Here is a 23,730-nt window from a genome sequence, read left to right as displayed (position 1 = left end):
GGGGACCATGCATTCCAGGATAGGGGGGTGAGGGGACCATGCATACCAGGATAGGGGGGTGATAGGGCCATGCGCAGTCTGGCTCCAGACAGAATGAGGCAGTCAGCGGTGAGGAGTGTGTATGGTGCCCAGAGATGGTGGTATGCGTACATACCGCAATCTCGGGCGCTATACTTACATACTTACCTGACCGGGACGAGCGTTGCCGCGTGCTTCTCTTCAGCCGGGGCAGGAGTGCGGCCGGAATTACGCATGCGCATAGCGCAATCCGGCGCCATTTTACTGAAGACACATTTGCAGTGTGTCTTCAGCAATATGGCGCCGGACAGCACTATGGGCATGCACGTACTCCGGCGCCAGACTCCTCACCTGGCCTCCAGCAGAACGTGACAGTGCTGGAGCACAGGAAAGAAGGGTGAGTATAAATGTTTTTTTCTTTGTATGTGTGTAGTTTAATAGGGGTGAGGGGGACCATACATATCAGGATAAGGGGGGATGAGGGGACCATGCATACCAGTATTGGGGGGTGAGAGGACCATGCATTCCACGAAAGGGGAGTGAGGGGACCATACATACCACGAAAGGGGGGTGAGGGGACCATGCATACCACAAAAGGGGGGTGAGGGGACCATGCATACCACGAGAGGAGGGTGAGGGGACCATGTATACCACGAAAGGGGGTGAGGGGACCATGCATACCATGAAAGGGGTGTGAGGGGGCCATGTATACCACGAAAGGGAGGTGATGGGACCATGCATACCACAAAAGGAGGGTGAGGGGACCATGCATACCACGAAAGGAGATTGAGATGACCATGCATACCAAGATAGGGGGGTGAGAAGACCATGCATACCAGGATAGGGGGGGTGAGAGGACCATGCATACCAGGATACGGGAGTGAGGGGACCATGCATACCAGGATAGGGGGTGAGGGGACCATGCATACTAGGATAGGGGGGTGAGAGGACCATGCATACCAGGATTGGGGGGTGAGGGTGCCATGCACACCAGGATAGGGGGTTGAGGGGACCATACATACCAGGATAGGGATAAGGGGGTACCATGCATACCAGGATTGGGGGTGAGGGGGCCATGCATACCAGGATGAGGAATAGGGTGCCATGCTTACCAGAATTGGGGGGGGGGGAGGGTACCATGCATACCAGGATAGGGATGAGGGGTGCCATGCACACCAAGATAGGAGAGTGGCAGCACATAGCAGGATAGGAGACCATATACCAATAAAAATGCTCGCCACCCAGGCGTAGAACGGGTTAGATAGTATCAAATATAAGTGTAAATAATTTAGCGATTAAACAAATATAATCTTTATTACAAAAAATCTCACAGTGATACAAAACAGTACAAGAAAGCCCCTTAAAAAAAACCTTAAAAACAAAAATGGTTCAGACAGTTTTTATGAGTAGCATATATAAATATGAGATAAGTCAGTACATCCAATAATAGAAAAATGCACAGCCATATTTGAGTAACTGCAAGCAACGGAATGTGAATAAAGGAAGGTTTATGCAGCTAGATGTTAACAATCTGCAAAAAGCAGTGTCAAATAACCCATATTGGGCAGCAAAAAATAAATCAACCAAGTATCACAAAAAATACAGACTATGTGCCATTATGCCAGTTTGAACCACAGTGCCCTGCACCTCAACGCGCGTGTAGCTTCGTCACCCCGCTAAATTATTTGCACTTATATTTGATATATTCTAAGTGGTGGTATTTAGTCTGAATTTTATTCTTATAGTGGTTACCCCCACATGATATTACAATTATTAATGTATTATGGTACTGCAAATCCTTTTCATTGCATTGTCAACTGTATGGAGTTTGTATCTCCTCTGCAGGCTTGCGTTCAGGTTATTTCTGCTCTCGCAAAACTCAGTTGCAGCAATAAATATAATAATTTTATTATTTCAATAGTTTTTTTTCTACACAACCCATGTGTGTATAACAAGTGTGCCAACACTTTCTATACTATAACATATTGATAAATTAGAAGATGATATCTAGCCGGGTTGCAAACATAACACTTTTCGAATGGAGAAAGAGACAAGAATTGATTAGATCGCCTGGCCATCACGTGTCTCCGGACTTTATCTGTAGCTCTGGTGTCAGCACTTTTAGAAGGGGTAATTGTAGTATAATTAGATTGAGACCTAAAGTGAGCGGGGATAGAGACTCGCCTCCTGAGATGTTTGTTTCTTATTGAGTCTGGATAATAAAGTGAGTTATTCCTGATGTTAAGGGCATGTCACACTAAGAGATATCGCTAGCAATATCGCTATAACTTGTGACGTTATAGCGATATTGCTAGCGATATCGCTGTGTCTGATACTTACCTACGACCCGCTCCCCCGCTGGTTATCGCTGATCGCGCGAGAACGTTCAGGACTGTTTCTCGTCGTCAGCTTCCTGTGGCGCTTCCTGCTGTGAAGACGAGCGACGCGTGGAGCCGGGCGGGAGGACGCAGGATCGCCTAGTGTGACAGGTAAGTAACAACCCCCGTCCCCAGCAATGTCGCTAGTGAGATCTGCCTGTGTGGCAGCTCACTAGCGACCACTTAGCGATGTACCAGCGATCCTGACCGCGTCATATCGCTGGTCGGGATCGCTGGTACATCGCTAAGTGTGACAGTACCTTAAGAGTGGTGTAAGCAGGGTGTTAATGAATAAATGACTGCAAGGACGTGTCATTCCCGGGTATAGACCTACGCATACTAGACAGATTACTATCACTAATCGCTTTGATATTCAGCAAGGATTAGAAAAATTTGATAACAATGTGGCGCCTTCCAAAGGACAAGAGGATCAACTTTTGGGCTCAGATTTTGACACAATAGTGTGCTCCATTTCTTCTTTTCTTAGAGCTGTTCACTTTCCTATTGGTCTTTATCCAACCTTGACCGCCATGCTGACTTCTCCTGGTGTCTGTACAAATTGCATATCACACATTTTACTGCAGGGTAGGATGTGGATTATTGTCTGCGCTGCCCAAATGCTGAAATTCCAGGAATAGGTAGAAGTTAAGAGTGGTTTATTCGACGTGCTTCAAGGTTAGCACAACCCCTTCTTCAGGAAATACCACGTACAACCCCTTGAAGAAGGGGTTGTATTAACCTTGAAACGTGTCGAATAAACCACTGTTAACTTCTACCTCTTCCTGGAATGTTATCATTTGGGCAGCACGGACAATAATCCACATCCTACCCTGCAGTATACTGTGTTATCTGGTTGATGTTCGACCTGTGGTTCTGCGGCAGCCTATACCTATTATACGTGCTTTGACTACTGAATGCCAGGTGTGTAGCTTTTTTGTAAAAATCGCTGTTTAATTTGTGGGATAAGACCCTATTTTGTGCTCTGTGCCTCCCTTTGCTCCCTATATCATACATTTTATCACACAATATACAGTATATATTGATCAAGCTAAGCTATTTTCTGATGTGAGTGCTATGCAATTGAAGTGGGTGACCATACTCCGTGACTGTTAGCAATATCTTTATGTACAGTCACATGGGAAAGGCTGTCTCTTACCGCCCAGAGGTCTCCAAAGCCCATAATGACCAAAAGTTGAGAAAAATAAATAAAACAAGTTCTAATGATTCTTCAATCATAAATCTATACATGAATTTGCTGATCTCTGTTTGCTCTACCCTGCTGCTTCAAGATCGCGCACTCTCTTCAACTTGACTGGTACCTGCTACATAAAGTACTTACATCTCTATGTTTATCTGTTATGTGTTGTGACATTTGTTACCAAAATGATCTTTTGCTTCAGTAAAGATATTTGTGCTGTAGAAACTAAATGGAAGGTATTATGAAAGCAGGACTACTTACAAAGCTAATGATTCTTCTGCACTTTTTTGTTCAAGTGAGGAACTTCAGTAAGTTGAGTCGATCCACTCATCCTACTTTGAAGTACCATGCTCTGGCACTAGCCACAGTGCATTGCTAGAGGTTGAGGCAAGGCAAGTATTGCACCCTGTAACCCAAAAATAATTCTCTACCAAGTGACTCCTCCAAAAGCATTAAGCCCACCTTTGTTCCCTCCTGTAAACATAAATATAGTTTATACTCACCTCTACTCTTCTGCTCTGCACACATAACGAGTTGGCACAGGTGGCCCAATGCAGTGAATTCATTGCACCACCTGCCCCATGACACTGACGTCTTGGAGGCTGTAAGTCTATGGGAGCATGTGACCTACAAGAATGAGAATAGTATGGCTGGAAGCCTATGACTCCCTGCTCTACCACAGGATATAATTGTATTGGTGTCATATTGATGCTGATACACTTCAAAATGGCGGTCAACTGGAGATCTGGGGTCCTGGACCAGAAGTCTGATTGAATCTTTGGCCCACCTATACACTGCCAGCCCACTTTATCGTTGCCCCTGTTGTGCAAGGTTAATAAAAACTTACACATTCAGATAAAACTCACCGCTCCTCAATACGACTCAAAATCCGCCAAATGTCTTTAAGAAGTCAAAATTGGAAGGCAACCACAGTAAAGTCAGAGTCGGCCCAGACTTGTGGTCTGCATCCTTCATATTCCTCCTGCATAAAATTCGACGTCCTGAAACCTTATCCATAATTATGACCTCTGCATCATCGGCTTCAAGGCCGATGCTCAAAGAAATGGCATACAAGCATTTCTGCAAGGTAGATGTGGCCAAAGAAGGGTTAATCGGATCTCAGGTAACTAATTGCTCTGTGCAAAACCATCCGTCTGCCTGATTAGCATTGAGTGGACATGACAGTACTAATGGGCAAGGGAGCAGGGGGCAATGGGTTCAGCCTGACTCCTTAGATTACAGGGTGACATCACGCAGAGGAGTGACAAGATGCCAGATGCTGACAGCAGGAAAACATATCCAGGAAAGTTACTAAACGTCGAGTAAAAAAGGAACAGAAGAGATGGACGGACGGGAGAATGTCTAGGGGGTAGAATGGGTATTTAGGTCAATTCTGAAATCTTATGGATGAAAGATTATTAACAACAAGGAACAGATGAGTCTGATGCCGAAGGAAGAAAAAAATAGAAATTAATGATAAAAAGCAAAAAAAAAAGATACCACACCAAGTTAAACTTAAACAACAACCCTCTATTGGGCCTAAAAGGGCAGTGCCAATCCAACAGCAACTTGGGCGATAACCAACTCCAAGACTTCAAGCCAAGAGCTGTAAGAAGGACGTTGAGAAAGGACGGTGTGAGATACAGCTCTCCAAGCGCTCCTCAGTAGGGCGCACACCCTACATCTCCGGGTGCCTAATTACATCACATGTTATATCTGAAGCTATTGGACACAATGGTGCCAAGAAGATGCTGGATTCACCACAGTGTGCTGGTCCCTGCCCTCCTCATGTTCAGTGCAGGTGAGTGCTGCCCCGCAGTATTATATTATTGGGTAGGTCTATATATGTGCATTATCTGGTTAGTACAGATATAAAGATGTAGTGATGTAGCACCGATGAGTTATTCTACTTTGGTTTGCATCACATCAACCTTTACCTTTATAATAATTTATAAACTTATAAATAATCTATAAACTTTATAATAATGCAGAACCATAGATGGTGCAGTGCCATGGATATCATTGTGAGCTGTGGAAAGAGTTAATCTTGTCTCTGATGAATATATATATATATATATATATATATATACTTACACACACATAAAAGCACATATATATTTATATGGTCCCCTGGTCCCATTCAACTAGGACATGAGAGGGTGAACATCATTATATTCTTTCTAATGGGTTTGTGCCTGTCTGGTACTTTGGGGACTGCTGATTCTCATTGAAGGCATCATGATGGTGCAAAGAGGTTGATTTATAGGCAGTGCCTTATGGTAAAAATATAAACATTTCCATACCTAGCTGTTACATTATCACTTATTTTCTATGAGGCTTTAGCTACTTTGTTGTCATCAGTTGCATTTCGTCCCATCCAGTCCTGTTCTGCTTCTCTTTTTTTTGTCTGCAATACAGTGCAAAATGGTTACATTCTACTTTTTTGTTTGATAGATAGGATAGAGATCAAGAAATGAAGATGACAGACTTTGTATATATGTTGTCTTCATTTATTGATCTGTAGGCTGTGTGCACACGCTGCGGATTAGGTGCGGATTCATCCGCGCGGATTTTGTACAATCCGCAGGTGAAACCGCAGGTCAAAAGACCTGCGGTTTTACCTGCGGATTGCTCTGCGGTTTTGCCCTGCGGTTTTTCATCTCCTCAATGGAGGAGATGGCAAACCGCAGGAGAATCCGCAGAAAGAATTGACATGTCAATTCTTTCTGCGGATTGAAAACCGCAGATAATCCGCGCGGAAAATTCCGCACCGTCTGCACTGCGGTTTTTGATTCCCATAGGGAATCATTGTACTGTACACCGCAGCAAAAACTGCTGCGGGTCCGCAGCGGCCAAAACCGCTGCGGAACCGCAGCAAAATCCGCAGCGTGTGCACACAGCCTTAGACCTAACAAACAAAAAAGTAGATTGCAAAAAATGGCATTTTATTGAACTAGGAATGGACCCTGTTACTACTGTTTTTTTTATTTGCCGTGCTTAGTTATTAAACATTGACCATTGACCATACCATACACACACATATATACACTTATATATATATAATATATATATATATATATATATATAAATATATATATTTACAGGATATGTATAAATACATATGATACAGTATATATACAGTATATATTCATTTATATATATCTTCACAGTGTGGTGTATATATATATATATATATATATATATATATATATATATACACTATCATTTTAGTGCAAAAAAAAGCTATTTAATAGCACACTTGTGTGCGACATTTTAGGCCGAAGCGTCACGCACAAATGGGCTATTAAAATAGCTTATTTTTGCACTAAGATGATGGTGTGCTGCTTCTTTATTTTCTAATATAAGGACTGGTATGTACCTGTGAAGCTCTACACCCGGCTACTATTTTTGTGTAGGTGCTGCTCTTTCCTTTAATATATATATATTTAATGTATTGATATTCACAGTATTTATTATTATTATTAATAATTAATATTATATTATTATATTATTTTTATTCACTATATATATGTATATATATGTATATATATTATTAATATTTATTTATATAGCGCCACTGATTCCATGGTGCTGTACAAGAGAAGGGGGGTTACATACAAATTACAGATATCACTTACAGTAAACAAACTTACAATGACAGACTGATACAGAGGGGAGAGAGGACCCTGCCCTTTCAGGCTTACATGCTACAGGATGGTGGAGAAGGAAACAGTAGGTTGGGGAGTTGCAGCAGCTCCAGTGATGGTAAGGCGGTAGCTCCAGTAGTGGTGAGGGGGCGGCGGGGATCATTGCAGGCTGTAGGCTTTCCTGAAGAGATGGGTTTTCAGGTTCCGTCTGAAGGATCCGCGTGTGGTTGATAGCCGGACGTGTTGGGGCAAAGAATTCCAGAGGATGGGGGCTATTCGGGAGAAGTCTTGGAGGCAGTTGGGTGAGGAGCGAATAAGTGTGAAGGAGAGAAGGAGGTCTTGGGAGGATCAGAGATTACGTGAGGGAAGATATCGAGTGATTAATTCAGAGATATATGGGGGAGACAGGTTATAGATGGCCTTGTAGGTCAGTATTAGTAATTTGAACTGGATACGCTGAGGTAGTGGAAGCCAGTGAAGAGATTTGCAGAGGGGAGAAGCGGAGGAGTAGCGAGGAGAGAGATGAATTAGTCGGGCAGCAGAGTTAAGGATGGACTGGAGAGGTGTGAGGATGTTAGCAGGGAGGCCACAGAAAAGGATGTTGCAGTAGTCGAGGCGGGAGATGATGAGGGCATGCACAAGCATTTTAGTAGAGTGAGGGTTGAGGAAGGGACGGATTCTGGAAATATTTTTGAGCTGGAGGCGGAAGGAGGTGGAGAGAGCTTGGATGTGCGGTTTGAAGGACAAGGCAGAGTCAAGGGTTACTCCGAGGCAGTGGACCTCCGGTACGGGGGAAAGCATGATGTCGTCAATTGTTATAGATAGGTCAGTGTTATGATGAGTCACCGAAGGAGGAAAAAACAAAATACTAGCTAAGTCCAGAAAAAACAGAGAGGTTGGCAGCTATCGGATTGCAGACCCCTGAACTTATCCACAACAACTAGCAGTAGCCGTGGGTGGTTCCTACGGTGCCCTAGACCCCTCGATCACAGCTGGAGAACTACATAGCCTAAAGACAGAAAGGGGAAAAACTAAACTGCCCTAGAGCAGACCCCAAAGCAATAGGCAGCCCCCAACATATAATGACGGTGAAGCAAGATGAAAACACTAACACAGATAGAAAGATAGGTTGAGCAAATGATGGGGCCCAAGCTAACTAAATAGGACAGGATAGGAAAGCCGCTGTCTGCCATCCGCAAAAACCCTATCCAAAATGTGCCAACCGACTGATAGGAAAAACAGGCCCTGAAGTCGCTAGGCTTCAAAAAACTATATCAGCACTCAGGTATATTCTGAAGACAGAGCAAAAGATCAACAGATCAGAGACAAAAATGGAATTCAGCTCACCCCCGGCCGGGGATGGCAGAACTCCCAAAAAACAAGGCAAAACAAAAACAAAACTGAAGTGTACAAAGCAGAGCAGAAAAACTTAGCTTTGAGACGCAGGAATCAGACTGGTCTCCAAGAATCCAGCAGGGTCACCAGCAAGGCAGAAGGGCGTCAGCTGCCTTATATCCAGTCCTCAATTCCAACCACCCAGTCATCATCTAGCTGCCCAGGTGTTTGGTAATCAGCCTCACTACCTTCCTTCACCAGAGGAGGGAGTTCATCAGACCTCAACGGTGAAGGGAAAAATGAACTCACAACAGTACCTCCCCCTTGAGGAGGGGTCACCGAACCCTCATCCATGCCACCAGGGCGATCCGGGTGAGTCCGATGAAAGGCACGCACCAATCTTTCGGCATGAATATCAGAGGCAGAGACCCAGGAATTATCCTCCTGACCATAACCCTTCAACTTAACCAAATACTGGAGTCTCCGTCTAGCCAGACGGGAATCCAGTATCTTCTCTACCTCATATTCCATGTTACCTTCAACCAATACAGGGTCAGGAGGTGCCACCACAGGAACTACTGGTTCAACAAACCTCTTCAACAAGGACTTATGAAACACATTATGAATTTTAAATGTGACAGGAAGAGCCAACCGAAAAGAGACAGGACTAATAATCTCCAAAATCTTGTAAGGTCCAATAAATCTAGGCTTAAACTTAGGAGAAGCCGCCTTCATAGCGATATTTTTTGATGACAACCAAACCATATCACCCACCTTAAACTGGGGACCAACGGTCCTACGCCGGTTGGAAAACCGCTGTGCCTTTTCCTGGGAGAGAGACAACTTATCCACTACTTGGTCCCAGATCTGGTGCATTCTCTCCACCACAGTGTCAACACCTGGGCAGGCAGAAGGCTCCACCTGCCCTGAAGAAAATCGAGGGTGAAACCCAAAGTTACAAAAAAAAAGGTGACATCAAAGTGGCAGAACTTCTCTCCGTTTGTTCTCTCCGTCTGCCCATTGGTCTGAGGGTGAAACGTAGAGGAGAAGGACAACTGAATTCCTAGCTTGGAACAGAAAGTCCTCCAAAATCTAGACACAAACTGAACTCCTCTGTCAGATACAATGTTCTCAGGAATCCCGTGCAAGCGAACCACCTGTTGCAAAAACAAGGGCACCAACTCAGAGGAAGATGGCAACTTAGGGGGTGGTACAAGATGGACCATCTTAGAGAATCTATCACAAATTACCCAAATAACAGTCATTCTCTGAGAGACAGGCATATCAGAGATAAAATCCATTGACATATGGGTCCATGGCCTCCTGGGCACCGGCAAAGGCATCAACAAGCCACTAGAGCGAGAACAAGGTTTAGACCGGGAGCAAGTCCCACAGGACTGCACAAAATTCCTGACATCACGAGACAAGGCGGGCCACCAAAAAGACCGACTCACCAGATCTTTAGTACCAAAAATACCAGGATGACCAGCCAATGCAGAGCAATGAACTTCAGACATCACTCTCTTCCTCCACTGGTCAGGAACATACAACTTTCCACTGGGACAACGCTGTCCTCCTGAAACTCTTCCAGAGCACGTCTCAAATCGGGCGAGATGGCAGAAACAACTACCCCCTCGCCTAAGATGGTAGCAGGCTTAGTCACAACAGGAGAATCAGCAAGGAAACTCCTAGAGAGGGTGTCTGCCTTGACATTCTTCGTGCCCGGAAGAAAAGAGACCACAAAATCAAAACGTGTGAAAAACAAGGCCCACCTAGCCTGTTTAGGATTCAAGCGCTTGACCGACTCCAGGTAAATCAAATTCTTGTGGTCAGTAAGGACCACGACTTGGTGTTTGGCTCCCTCCAACCAATGTCTCCACTCCTCAAATGCCCATTTCATGGCCAACAGTTCCCGATTCCCCACATCATAGTTACGTTCGGATGGGGAGAACTTTCGGGAAAAGAAAGTACAAGGATTCATTTTAGATGTCACAGGATCTTTTTGGGACAACACCGCTCCTGCACCAATCTCAGAAGCGTCCACCTCCACCTGAAACGGGAGTGAGACATCAGGTTGCCGCAAAACCGGAGCAGAAGTGAGTCTTCGCTTCAGCTCCTGAAAGGAAGAAACAGCCTCTGGAGACCAATTCAGCACATCAGCACCCTTCCTAGTCAAATCAGTCAATGGCTTGGCAATACCAGAAAAATTAGCTATAAATTTCCAATAAAAATTAGCAAAACCCAAAAACTTCTGGAGGGCCTTCAAAGAGGTGGGCTGAACCCAATCATAAATGACTTGTACCTTGGCCGGGTCTAATTCAATAGTTGACGGAGACAAAATAAATCCCAAAAATGAAATCCTCTGTACCCCAAAAAGGCATTTCGATCCCTTGACATACAGGGAATTCTCCCTCAAAATCCGGAACACAGTCCAAACATGTTCCACATGAGAGTCCCAATTCTTGGAGAAGATCAAAATATCATCCTGATAGATAATCAAAAATTTATCCACAAAGTCTCGGAATATATCGTTCATGAAGCACTGGAAGACAGAAGGGGCATTAGTGAGCCCAAAAGGCATCACCAGGTACTCAAAATGTCCCTCCGGAGTATTAAACGCCGTCTTCCATTCATCCCCATGCTTAATGCGAATAAGATTATACGCCCCCTGAGGTCAAGCTTGGTAAACCAGCAAGCACCTTTAACTCTGGAGAATATATCAGAAATCAGGGGTAACGGATACTGATATTTAACAGTAATTTTGTTGAGGGCACGATAGTCAATACAAGGCCTTAATGAACCATCCTTTTTAGCCACAAAAAAAAACCCAGCACCTAAGGGTGAAGAGGATGGTCTAATATGACCCTTCTCCAACGACTCCTTAATATAGGATCGCATAGCCTCGTGCTCGGGTACAGATAAATTGAAAAGCCGACCCTTGGGGAATTTACACCCCGGGTTCAGCTCAATTGCACAGTCATAACTAGAGTTGAGCGACTTTTGGTTTTTTAGGGTCGAGTTTCGTTTCGTGAAACCCGACTTTTCCAAAAGTCGGGTCGAGCAAGATCGTCCGATTATAGGGAAAAGTCGGGGTCGTCCCGAAACACGAAACCCAATGTAAGTCAATGGGGAATAAAAGTCGGCAGTGAGAGGAGGACAGGAAACAAACCTACAGTGCCCATTTGAATGCCAAAAGCATCAATTCTTCTTACTTAAGCTTGTCAACCTTAATTAACTTCATAATACAAGTTAAGCACTGAAAAATGGGGGTTATTTGGCTAAAGTTGTGGGGGGGTAGGGCTGGCTCCAGGTTTTCATGTGCCCTGGGCGAAAGAGCGCCCCTTTAACACATACCACAACTCATCATGCTCCGATACGGCAGAGAAATAGCGGTATAGTACAATGAAAAATACTTCACTTTTTACATCTCATGACGAGGCCCATCTATTTCTCCATACAGAATCATTGGTCCCATATAATGTTTGAAACAGTATATGATGAGCTCCACATAATGTACAGTATATGTTGGTCCCCATGGATGAAGCTCCACTGTCTTATGGGCCCAAATAATGCTCCAAACATAATGGGCCCCATTTCTAATGCTCTAGTGTATAATGGGCCCTGTAAATGCTGCTCCAGTGTCTGATGTCCACCTTTGGAATGTTCCAGTGTATGGTGGGCCCCATCTATCATTCTCCAGAGTATAGTGCTCCCCAAAAATTGCTGTCCCAACATTGAAAACAATCAAATAAGTCTCCTCGCTAGGGAATCCCTGTACTAGTCTGGACTCCTCGTCGTCCCCATCTTCCATCTCACTGCACAGTATTTCAACCTTGCAAGTGCTGTGATCCTGAGCAAGCAGGGGGGGCCCACTCGTTGGCGACGGCACTGGCACAGGGCCCCTGATACTACGGTGGTGTGTCTGATGGCGGGTGGGCCGAACCTGCACTTTCATCTGCAGCTTCCTCTTTGTCACCGTGTAAGATGGAACTGTATATGGGAAGGGTAACCTGAGTTTCATCAGGGTCAGATTCAGGCCGTGTAGCGTGTGAGGGGAATGTAGTGGTCTGGGTCAATGTACCAGCAGATTCATCGAGCTGTGGCTGGGCATCAGTGCACTTGTGTTGCCCCCAGGAGTACGGTCACCACAGTGGCATTACCTTCCTCCTAGGGAGTGTGATGTCATGCTTGGGAGCAACGAAGGATCTCTCTAGCAGGTTAACTGATTGGGCGGCGTTATTCCCACGAGTCATGACCCTCCAAACAGCGTTCATGAAGGCAAAGTGTTTGTTTTACGTGGGCAGTATGGTTGCAAAGCTGAACCTTAAAGGAAAGTCCAGAAGGGCACCACCAGGAGTGGAGCCTACTGCGTAATTTGACTCAACACGGGCAACCTCAACCATGCCAGCTACAGAACAGATGCACACATTGCAAGCTTAATTCCGTTAACGAACGAGACTCCGTCATGCCCCGCGGTCCGAGTCCGGCTTACTAGAGGGACACGTGAGGCTCTGGCACATGAGATTGGCCAATAACTGGTGTGTCATGCCCTTATATGTCCGTGGCTGCATGTGCGCTACACTGAAAAGGCCAGCATTTGTCGCTTACAGGTGCAGATAACCCGCTGAACAACGTTAGTGATGGGGATCTGTGATTACAATTATTACCCGCGAACGATGATTTCCCAGTAAGTGCAGGTCAACCGCAGTTCCAGAATTAGGCCTAACCGTCATTCCTGAAAAAATTAAAAACTTACGTGTGCAAACCACAGGTGCTGTAGCTTGCTTAACAGCTCGCCAGCCGTTCTCACGCCCAGTATGGATTACACGTGATTGCACAAAGGTGAGAAAGGGTACCGTATCCCCAGATAACATGTATGGATAGCGTACACATTCAAAATATATGTCTATACATCAGGAGGCAGGCTCAGACGGTGTTAGGCCCAGTATGGATTGCACGTGATTGCACAAAGGTTAGAAAGGGTACCGTATCCCCAGATAACATGTATGGATAGCATAGTGTACACATTCAAAATATATGTCTATACATCAGGAGGCAGGCTCAGATGGTGTTAGGCCCAGTATGGATTACACGTGATTGCACAAAGGTGAGAAAGGGTACCGTATCCCAAGATAACATGTATGGATAGCGTACACATTCAAAATATATGTCTATACATCAGGAGGCAGGCTCAGACGGTGTTAGGCCCAGTATGGATTGCACGTGATTGCACAAAGGTTAGAAAGGGTACCGTATCCCCAGATAACATGTATGGATAGCATAGTGTATACATTCAAAATATATGTCTATACATCAGGAGGCAGGCTCAGACGGTGTTAGGCCCAGTATGGATTACACGTGATTGCACAAAGGTGAGAAAGGGTACCGTATCCACAGATAACATGTATGGATAGCGTACACATTCAAAATATATGTCTATACATCAGGAGGCAGGCTCAGACGTTGTCAGGCACAGTATGGATTTGACGGCCCAGATTACACAGCGGAGGAGCAGGGAGAGGTAAAGATTGCAAATGCTGGGGCCCTGCCCAAGCAAGGGGGGCCCACTCGTGGGCGTCGGTACTGGCACTGGGCCCCTCATAGTACAGCGGTGTGTCTGACGGCGGGTGTGCACCACCACCGTCAGAGACACTTGATTGCACTATGAGGGACCCTGTGCCAGTGCCCGCGCCCAAGAGTCGGCCTACCCACCTGTCCAGGGCAACGGCACTCGCACGGTGTCGTGCGCTAGGTGGTGACCCCGGCCATGGGGGGGGAGGCAGCACAGTTAGGGAGTTTTAGAAAGTGGCATATGTTGATGTTGGACATTCAGCTGATGCAAAAGGCGAAATAGGTGAAGTCCCAGGAAGAGGTGGACCAAAGCAAGCCATTTTTCTGTCACCCTATGTGTCATCAGGGGAAGGTGGGACAAAATCCTTGGAAACCCATGCATGGTTCATTTTAATGAAGGTTAGATCATCCACATTTTGGGTTGACAGACGGGTCCTTTTTTCTGTCAGGATTGATCCAGCTGCACTGAAGACTCTTTCCGATAGCACACTTGCAGCTGGGCAAGCGAGCTCCTGTAAGGCATATTGGGCCAATTCAGGCCAGGTGTCCAGTTTAGCGGCCCAATAGTCAAAGGGGAATGACCTGTGTGGGAGAACATCGATATGGGAGGAAAAGTAGTTTGTAACCATAGTTGACAACTGCTGTCTCCTGTCACTTTCCATCGATGCAGTATTACCAGTTGTGTGAGCGGTATTTGAAAAATCAGTCCACAACATTGTCATGAAACCCCTGTCTCCAACGCCACTTCTGCTGTGTGCACCACGAACACCTCTGCCAAGCTGCCCCCGGCCCGTACGGCTCGTGTGAGAACCATCACCGCTGCTGTGTGCTGGGAATGCCTCAAGCAACCGATTTACCAGAGTTGCTTGTTTATTAGCCAATATTAGGTCAAGGTTCTCCTGTGGCATGATGTTTTGTAATTTGCCTTTATAGCGTGGATCCAGGATGCTGGCCAACCAGTAGTCGTCATCGTTCATCATTTTGGCAATGCGGGGGTCCCTTTTTAGGATCTGCAAGGCATAATCTGACATGTGGGCCAATGTTCCCGGTGTCAATGATGCACTGCGAGTGCTGGTTGGAGGAGCACTTTCTGGCAAATCCACATCCCTCCAGTCACGCACAAACCCTGTACCAGACCTTGCCACGCCAACATTTTCACTTGCCCCACGAGATGCATCCTCCTCCCCTAAGTAATCATCCCCATCATCATCCTCCTCCTCCTCTTCTTCCTCCACCTCGTCCAGGAGAGGTCCCTGAGCAGACAATGGCTGAATGTCATCAAGGATTCCCTCCTCCTCTTCCTCCTCATCAACATTGGCTGCAGACGCCTGCTCCTTAAGGTGCGTCAAAGTTTGCATGAGCAGACGCATAAGTGGGATGCTCATGCTTAGGATGGCGTCGTCTGCGCTTACCAGCCGTGTGCATTCCTCAAAACACTGAAGGACTTTACAGAGGTCTTTCAGCTTCGACCACTGCACACCTGTCAACTCCATGTCTGCTCTCAAAGTGCCTGGCCGTGTATCCTCCCACAAATGCATTATGGCTTGCCTCTGCTCGCACAGCCGCTCCACCATGTGCAGGGTGGAGTTCCACCTTGTTGCAATGTCGATAATGAGGCGGTGGTTGGGAAGGTGGAGCAATCGCTGCAGCGTCTGCATACGAACGGAGTGTACAGGCGACCGGCGGATGTGCGCGCACAGTCTTCGCACCTTCTGGAGCAGGGCTGTTAACTCCGGATAATTTTTGAGGAAGCACTGCACCACCAGGTTCAAGGTGTGAGCCAAGCAAGGTATGTGGCTGAGTTTTGAAAGGGCTATGGCTGCCACAAAATTATGGCCGTTATCACTAACTACCTTGCCTGCCTCAAGATGTACACTGCCCAGCCATGACTCAGTTTGTCGCTTCAAGTACTCGGCCAGCACCTCGGCGGTGTGTCTGTTGCCCAAACACATCATCTGCAACACAGCCTGCTGACGCTTTCCACTAGCTGCTCGATAGGGGGACACATCGTGTGCAACAGTGGCAGCTGCAGATGGAGTGCTCGTACGACTGCGCTCTGTGGACGAGCTTTCGCTTCTGGAGGAGGAGGAGGAGGGTCGAACGCCTACAGCCAACTGTTTCCTATACCGTGGGCTAGGCAGCACTGTCCCACCACCGCTGTCCCCTGTGGACCCTGCATCCACCACATTAACCCAGTGCGCAGTGATGGACACGTAACGGCCCTGGCCATGCCGACTGGACCATGCATCAGTTGTGAGGTGCATCTTTCCGCTCACTGACTGATTGAGTGCATGGACAATGCGGTCTTTCACATGATGGTGGAGGGCTGGGATGGCTTTGCGAGAGAAGAAGTGGCGACTGGGTAGGTCATAGCGTGGTACTGCATAGGCCATGAGTTCGCGGAAAGCTGTGCTTTCCACCAACCGAAAGGGCATCATCTCAAACGAGATTAGTTTGGCAATGTGGGCGTTCAAACCCAGTGTACGCGGATGAGAGACTGAGTACTTTCTTGACCTACTCATAGTCTCTGGGAGGGTGAGCTGGACTTGAGAGCTGCATATGGTGGAAGTAGCGGTGGACAGGGCGGACTGAGAGAGGGTTGATGATGGTGATGGAGTTGTTGTTCTTTCTGATGGCCTAGAATCAGTCTTTCGTTGATATAACAGTGGGATTCCCTGACTGCTGTGGCCTTGCAACGACACCTCAACATTTGCTGCTGTGCTAACCGGTGGGCTTACAGTGGGGGAAACAATGTAGCGTTGCTGACTACTTTCGTTGTGATCAGTTGCACATGTGGCACTTGAGGTTTGGTGTTGTGTCCACGCTTGCAAGTGCATGCTGGTTAAATGTCTAAGCATGCAACTGGTATTCAAATTTTTCAGATTTTTCCCTCGGCTAAAGGTCTTTGCGCACTTCTTACAGATAACCTTGGCCTGATCATGAGGATTTTGTTCAAAAAAGTGCCACACTGCACTCTTCCTACTTTGGCAGACATTTTGCGGCCTAGCACGCTGTGATCTTTTGACCCTCTGGACAAGCTGTCCAGCAACTATTTTGATGTTTGGAACCTGTCTTTGGAGTGCTCCGGGCCTGCCAGATAACAGCTGTTGCGATGTCGATGTCTGCTGTGGATGCTCCTCATCTGAGCTATTGGAAGCAGCACCCTCTTCCCCCAATGGATGCCAATCTGGGTCAACAACTGGGTCATCCATCACCTCCTCTTCTATGTCATGTGCACCTTCCTCTGTGTCACCGTGTATGGTGGTATAGTGTGCGGGAAGGGGCACCTGAGTCTCATCAGGGTCAGAATCTGGCTCTGTACACTGCGAGGACAATGTAGTGCTCTGAGTGAATGTACCAGCAGAATCATCCATCAGCGGCTGTGCATCAGTGCACTCCATGTCAGATTCATCTTGGCCTGGGTAATTCACCATTTCACTTGATAATCCAGGCATGGTATGTGAAAACAGCTCCATGGAGTAATCAGTACTATGGCCTGTGTCATCCTTCAATCTTGGTTGGGGTGAAGGACACAAGGAAAGGTGTGGTTCATGAACATGAGCCTCCAATGACGACTCTGCTTTTACTTTTTACAACTGAAGAAGAGGAGGCGATAGAGCTGGAGGCTGAGTCAGCAATGTAAGACAAAACTTTTTCCTGATGCTCTGGCTTTAAAAGCAGTTTGCCAACTCCTAGAAAACGAAGCCTTCGAGGCCTTATGTAGCCAGACGATGACGCAGGCTCAACACCTCGTGCATTCGGTCCTATTTTGCTCTTGCCACTACCATCAGATCCACCACCAACACCATCATTACCAGCTGCCAACCCCCGCCCAATTCCACGGCCTCTTCTACCAGCCTTCCTCATTTTTGGTAGAAATGTAGACAAAATCCAACAAACTATATAGTAATGTAAAACAAGGTACAAGGTGTCTATAGGACAGGGGAGATTTTGAATTTCTGCACACACTTGTGGACACTGGACACTTTTGGATTGTGTGAGGCCCACTGAGTATCTGAGCGCTCTGTCACAGGCTCGATGGCAGAGCTGTGACCAAAGTGACTAGAGGATAAGGGAGATTTTTAATTTCTGCACACACTTGTGGACACTGGACACTTATGGATTGTGTGAGGCCCACTGAGTATCTGAGCGCTCTGTCACAGGCTCGATGGCAGAGCTGTGACCAAAGTGACTAGAGGATAAGGGAGATTTTTAATTTCTGCACACACTTGTGGACACTGGACACTTATGGATTGTGTGAGGCCCACTGAGTATCTGAGCGCTCTGTCACAGGCTCGATGGCAGAGCTGTGACCAAAGTGACTAGAGGATAAGGGAGATTTTTAATTTCTGCACACACTTGTGGACACTGGACACTTATGGATTGTGTGAGGCCCACTGAGTATCTGAGCGCTCTGTCACAGGCTCGATGGCAGAGCTGTGACCAAAGTGACTAGAGGATAAGGGAGATTTTTAATTTCTGCACACACTTCTGGACACTTATGGATTGTGTGAGGCCCACTGAGTATCTGAGCGCTCTGTCACAGGCTCGATGGCAGAGCTGTGACCAAAGTGACTAGAGGATAAGGGAGATTTTTAATTTCTGCACACACTTGTGGACACTGGACACTTATGGATTGTGTGAGGCCCACTGAGTATCTGAGCGCTCTGTCACAGGCTCGATGGCAGAGCTGTGACCAAAGTGACTAGAGGATAAGGGAGATTTTTAATTTCTGCACACACTTGTGGACACTGGACACTTATGGATTTTGTGAGGCCCACTGAGTATCTGAGCGCTCTGTCACAGGCTCGATGGCAGAGCTGTGACCAAAGTGACTAGAGGATAAGGGAGATTTTTAATTTCTGCACACACTTGTGGACACTGGACACTTATGGATTGTGTGAGGCCCACTGAGTATCTGAGCGCTCTGTCACAGGCTCGATGGCAGAGCTGTGACCAAAGTGACTAGAGGATAAGGGAGATTTTTAATTTCTGCACACACTTGTGGACACTGGACACTTATGGATTGTGTGAGGCCCACTGAGTATCTGAGCGCTCTGTCACAGGCTCGATGGCAGAGCTGTGACCAAAGTGACTAGAGGATAAGGGAGATTTTTAATTTCTGCACACACTTGTGGACACTGGACACTTATGGATTGTGTGAGGCCCACTGAGTATCTGAGCGCTCTGTCACAGGCTCGATGGCAGAGCTGTGACCAAAGTGACTAGAGGATAAGGGAGATTTTTAATTTCTGCACACACTTGTGGACACTGGACACTTATGGATTTTGTGAGGCCCACTGAGTATCTGAGCGCTCTGTCACAGGCTCGATGGCAGAGCTGTGACCAAAGTGACTAGAGGATAAGGGAGATTTTTAATTTCTGCACACACTTGTGGACACTGGACACTTATGGATTGTGTGAGGCCCACTGAGTATCTGAGCGCTCTGTCAAAGGCTCGATGGCAGAGCTGTGACCAAAGTGACTAGAGGATAAGGGAGATTTTTAATTTCTGCACACACTTGTGGACACTGGACACTTATGGATTGTGTGAGGCCCACTGAGTATCTGAGCGCTCTGTCACAGGCTCGATGGCAGAGCTGTGACCAAAGTGACTAGAGGATAAGGGAGATTTTTAATTTCTGCACACACTTGTGGACACTGGACACTTATGGATTGTGTGAGGCCTACTGAGTATCTGAGCGCTCTGTCACAGGCTCGATGGCAGAGCTGTGACCAAAGTGACTAGAGGATAAGGGAGATTTTTAATTTCTGCACACACTTGTGGACACTGGACACTTATGGATTTTGTGAGGCCCACTGAGTATCTGAGCCCTCTGTCACAGGCTCGATGGCAGAGCTGTGACCAAAGTGACTAGAGGATAAGGGAGATTTTTAATTTCTGCACACACTTGTGGACACTGGACACTTATGGATTGTGTGAGGCCCACTGAGTATCTGAGCGCTCTGTCACAGGCTCGATGGCAGAGCTGTGACCAAAGTGACTAGAGGATAAGGGAGATTTTTAATTTCTGCACACACTTGTGGACACTGGACACTTATGGATTGTGTGAGGCCCACTGAGTATCTGAGCGCTCTGTCACAGGCTCGATGGCAGAGCTGTGACCAAAGTGACTAGAGGATAAGGGAGATTTTTAATTTCTGCACACACTTGTGGACACTGGACACTTATGGATTGTGTGAGGCCCACTGAGTATCTGAGCGCTCTGTCACAGGCTCGATGGCAGAGCTGTGACCAAAGTGACTAGAGGATAAGGGAGATTTTTAATTTCTGCACACACTTGTGGACACTGGACACTTATGGATTGTGTGAGGCCCACTGAGTATCTGAGCGCTATGTCACAGGCAGAAATTGGCTAGTGTATCACAAACTACAAGGTGTATGTAGAATTGGGCAGAATTGGAATCTCCCTAGAGTGCAGGTCTGTAAGAACGGAACATGTCTTCGACTTATTCTCACAGAGTGACTCACTGATAGCTTCACTGTGGCTGTGATAACAGCCGTTACACGGTACTGTGTGAGGAGCGTACACCGCTGTATGGTGTGAAAAAATGCACGCTCAGTACCTCAGCAGGACAAAAAAAACAATTGTGATTGCTTTTAAAAAAGCAGTTTGCGGAGCAGTGGGTAAACAGCAATGCAGGAATGTCAGGAAGCCTTAGAAGGCAGCCCAACAACCAACAACACTGATACACCACTATATAGCCTCCCCTTGCACTGCACAGTGACTGGTGTGTTGTACAGGCAAAATCGCTAGCAGCAGAAGCAGTTTTTGGTGTCTTCTTCCCTGCCTAACGCTCTCCCTACAAAATCAGCAGCAGCAGCAGCTCTCCCTATTCTGAGATCAGCATGAGTAACATGGCGGTCGGCGTGCACGCCCTTTTATACCCCCTGTGACGCCCCCCCAAAGCAAGCCAATCACTTGCATGCCCTTCAGAAAGATGGTGGTGACCCGTGCCTATGTCATCACGTTGCCCACAGTGTCCATGGATCCTGATTGGCTGAAAAAGAGTGCAAAACAAACTTTTGAAACGCGACTTTGGCGCGTAAGTCGCTGACCTCGTGGCCGACCTCATCCTAGGGTCGGGTTTCGTTTCATGACTTTTGAATTTTTTCGACCCGTTTCGCTCAACTCTAGTCATAACTCCTATGAGGAGGCAAAGACGCAGACTCATTCTCACTAAATACATCATAAAAGTCAGCCAAATAGTCAGGAACATCATGTGACTGGGGAGAGATGGAGAAAACAGGAGCATCACTAAGGGCACACCGACAACCCCAACTCACCACAGACAAAGATTTCCAATCCAGAACAGGATTATGGATTTGCAACCAGGGAAACCCCAGAAAAATGGTATCATGCAAATTATGCAACACCAAAAATCTGCAATTTTCTTGATGGTCTGGGGCGACCCGCATTACCACCTGGGTCCAAAACTGAGGTTTATTCTTTGCCAAAGGAGTAGCATCAATACCCCTCAAAGGGATAGACATCCGCAGAGGTGTCATAGGAAATCCACAACGTTTAGCAAAATCCAAGTCCATCAGGTTCAGAGCTGCTCCCGAATCCACAAAAGCCTTGGCGGAAAATGTGGACAGGGAACAGATCAGAGTAATTGCCAGAAGAAACTTAGGTTGAACACCACCCACAGAAAATGTGTGTGCACAACGTTTCTCTCGTTTAGGGCAGACAGAAATAATATGCGAGGCATCTCCACAAAAAAACACAGCTTATTACGCCTTCTGAACTCCTGACGTTGCGCCCTAGACAAAACTCTATCACATTGCATAGGTTCAGACATTTGATCAACAGGTGGCAAGATCTCTCATGTAGTTTTGCGTTCACGTAAACGCCGATCGACCTGAATGGCTAATGACATAGAATCGTCAAGACCAGAGGGAACAGGAAATCCCACCATAGTATCTTTTACAGTTTCTGACAAACCCTTCCGAAAGAGGGCTGCCAAGGCACCATCATTCCAGGTAGTAAGGAACGCCCACTTTCGGAATTTTTGACAGTACAACTCTGCCGAATCCCGACCCTGGCTTAATGCCAACAGGGTCTTTTCAGCCTGATCAATAGCATTAGGTTCATCATACAACAACCCCAAGGCTTGAAAAAATGCGTTCACATTATTCAGAATAGGATCATCAGGTTTCAAAGAAAACGCCCAATCCTGGGGATCGCCGCGCAGCAAAGAGATGACAATTTTAACCTGCTGCGCGGAGTTCCCCGACGAGTTAGGCTTCAAGGCAAAAAATAATTTACAATTATTCTTGAAATTCAAGAATTTAGACCGGTCCCCAAAAAACACATCAGGAGTATGAATCTTTGGTTCAGCAGCATGTGAATGAGCAAGATAGGCGGAAATTCCCCGCACTTCAGCAGCGAGCTGCTCCACACGATCAGACAATTGCTTCATCTCCATTGAGAGAAAAATTCCCCCTACGGCCTCAGAGATATAGAGGAAAAAATATACACACAAAAAAAAATTCTCACACACTTTTTATTTATTTTTTTTTTTACAATTCTCTCCTGCTATTGAGTACCCTAGGTTCTGCGGTATGGCTGGTGATTCTGTTATGATGAGTCACCGAAGGAGGAAAAAACAAAATACTAGCTAAGGCTACTTTCACACTTCAGGTTTTCGGCGTCAGGCGCGATCCGGCGTCGTGCCGGAACGCCGGATCCGGCAAATGTTTAGTAAAACCGGATGTGACGGATCCGTTTTTCTGCCGGATCCGTCTTTTTCTTGACAGACAAAACCGGATCCGTCTCATCCGGTTCATCCGTTTTTCTATCCTTTTTTCGACGGATTACGCCAGATCCGGTTTTTAAAATTGACCCTTGTGGCCTTCCGAACGGGATTGGCTACTGGAAAACTATATATAGCATGTTCCTACAGCCCTTCTTTGACAGGTTGTAGAGGAGAAAGTGCAGGTTGGAGAGAAGAGCAAGTTATTGGCGAAGATGGATGTTGTCATTGGAAATATTTTGAAGAATTTGGCGGATTTTATAGCGGAGGCGAATCGTTTGAGGGTGATTGTTCTGGAGAAGGAGAGAGCGAGACAGCAGCGCATCAGGCATCGTAGACGACGTTTGTGGATCCACCCCATCACAGCCAAGAGAATGACGCGTGGGGTCTATTCTACACTCTGCATGGACCTTCGACGAAACCCGGATAAATTTTTTGGATATGTTAGGATGAAAATGGAGAATTTTGATTACTTGGTGGAGCGCATTGCACACCACATAAGAAAAGCGGACACCTATTGCCGCTTCTCTGTTTCACCCACAGAGCGTCTGATGGTGACTTTAAGGTAAGCCACATTTATTGGATGTGATCGCATCAGAGCACACTTTCACTGCAATCTTGTTGGTGGTAGTTTGTATCTCCAAGTGTTATAGCTCAGTTTTGGTATGTAATGCTGTGATTTAAAACTAATTTATTGTTTTTTAATTCCCCACAGATTTCTTGCAACTGGAGAATCCCTTTCGTCACTGCATTTCCAGTACAGACTCGGGATTTCCACCATATCTGGAATAGTGAAGTACACATG

The sequence above is a fragment of the Dendrobates tinctorius genome, unplaced genomic scaffold (assembly GCF_039654945.1).
Source record: "Dendrobates tinctorius isolate UK_male_01 unplaced genomic scaffold, ASM3965494v1 ptg000086l, whole genome shotgun sequence".
Taxonomy (NCBI): domain Eukaryota; kingdom Metazoa; phylum Chordata; class Amphibia; order Anura; family Dendrobatidae; genus Dendrobates; species Dendrobates tinctorius.
The sequence above is the reverse complement of the archived record's forward strand: the minus strand, read 5'-3'. Positions refer to the sequence as shown.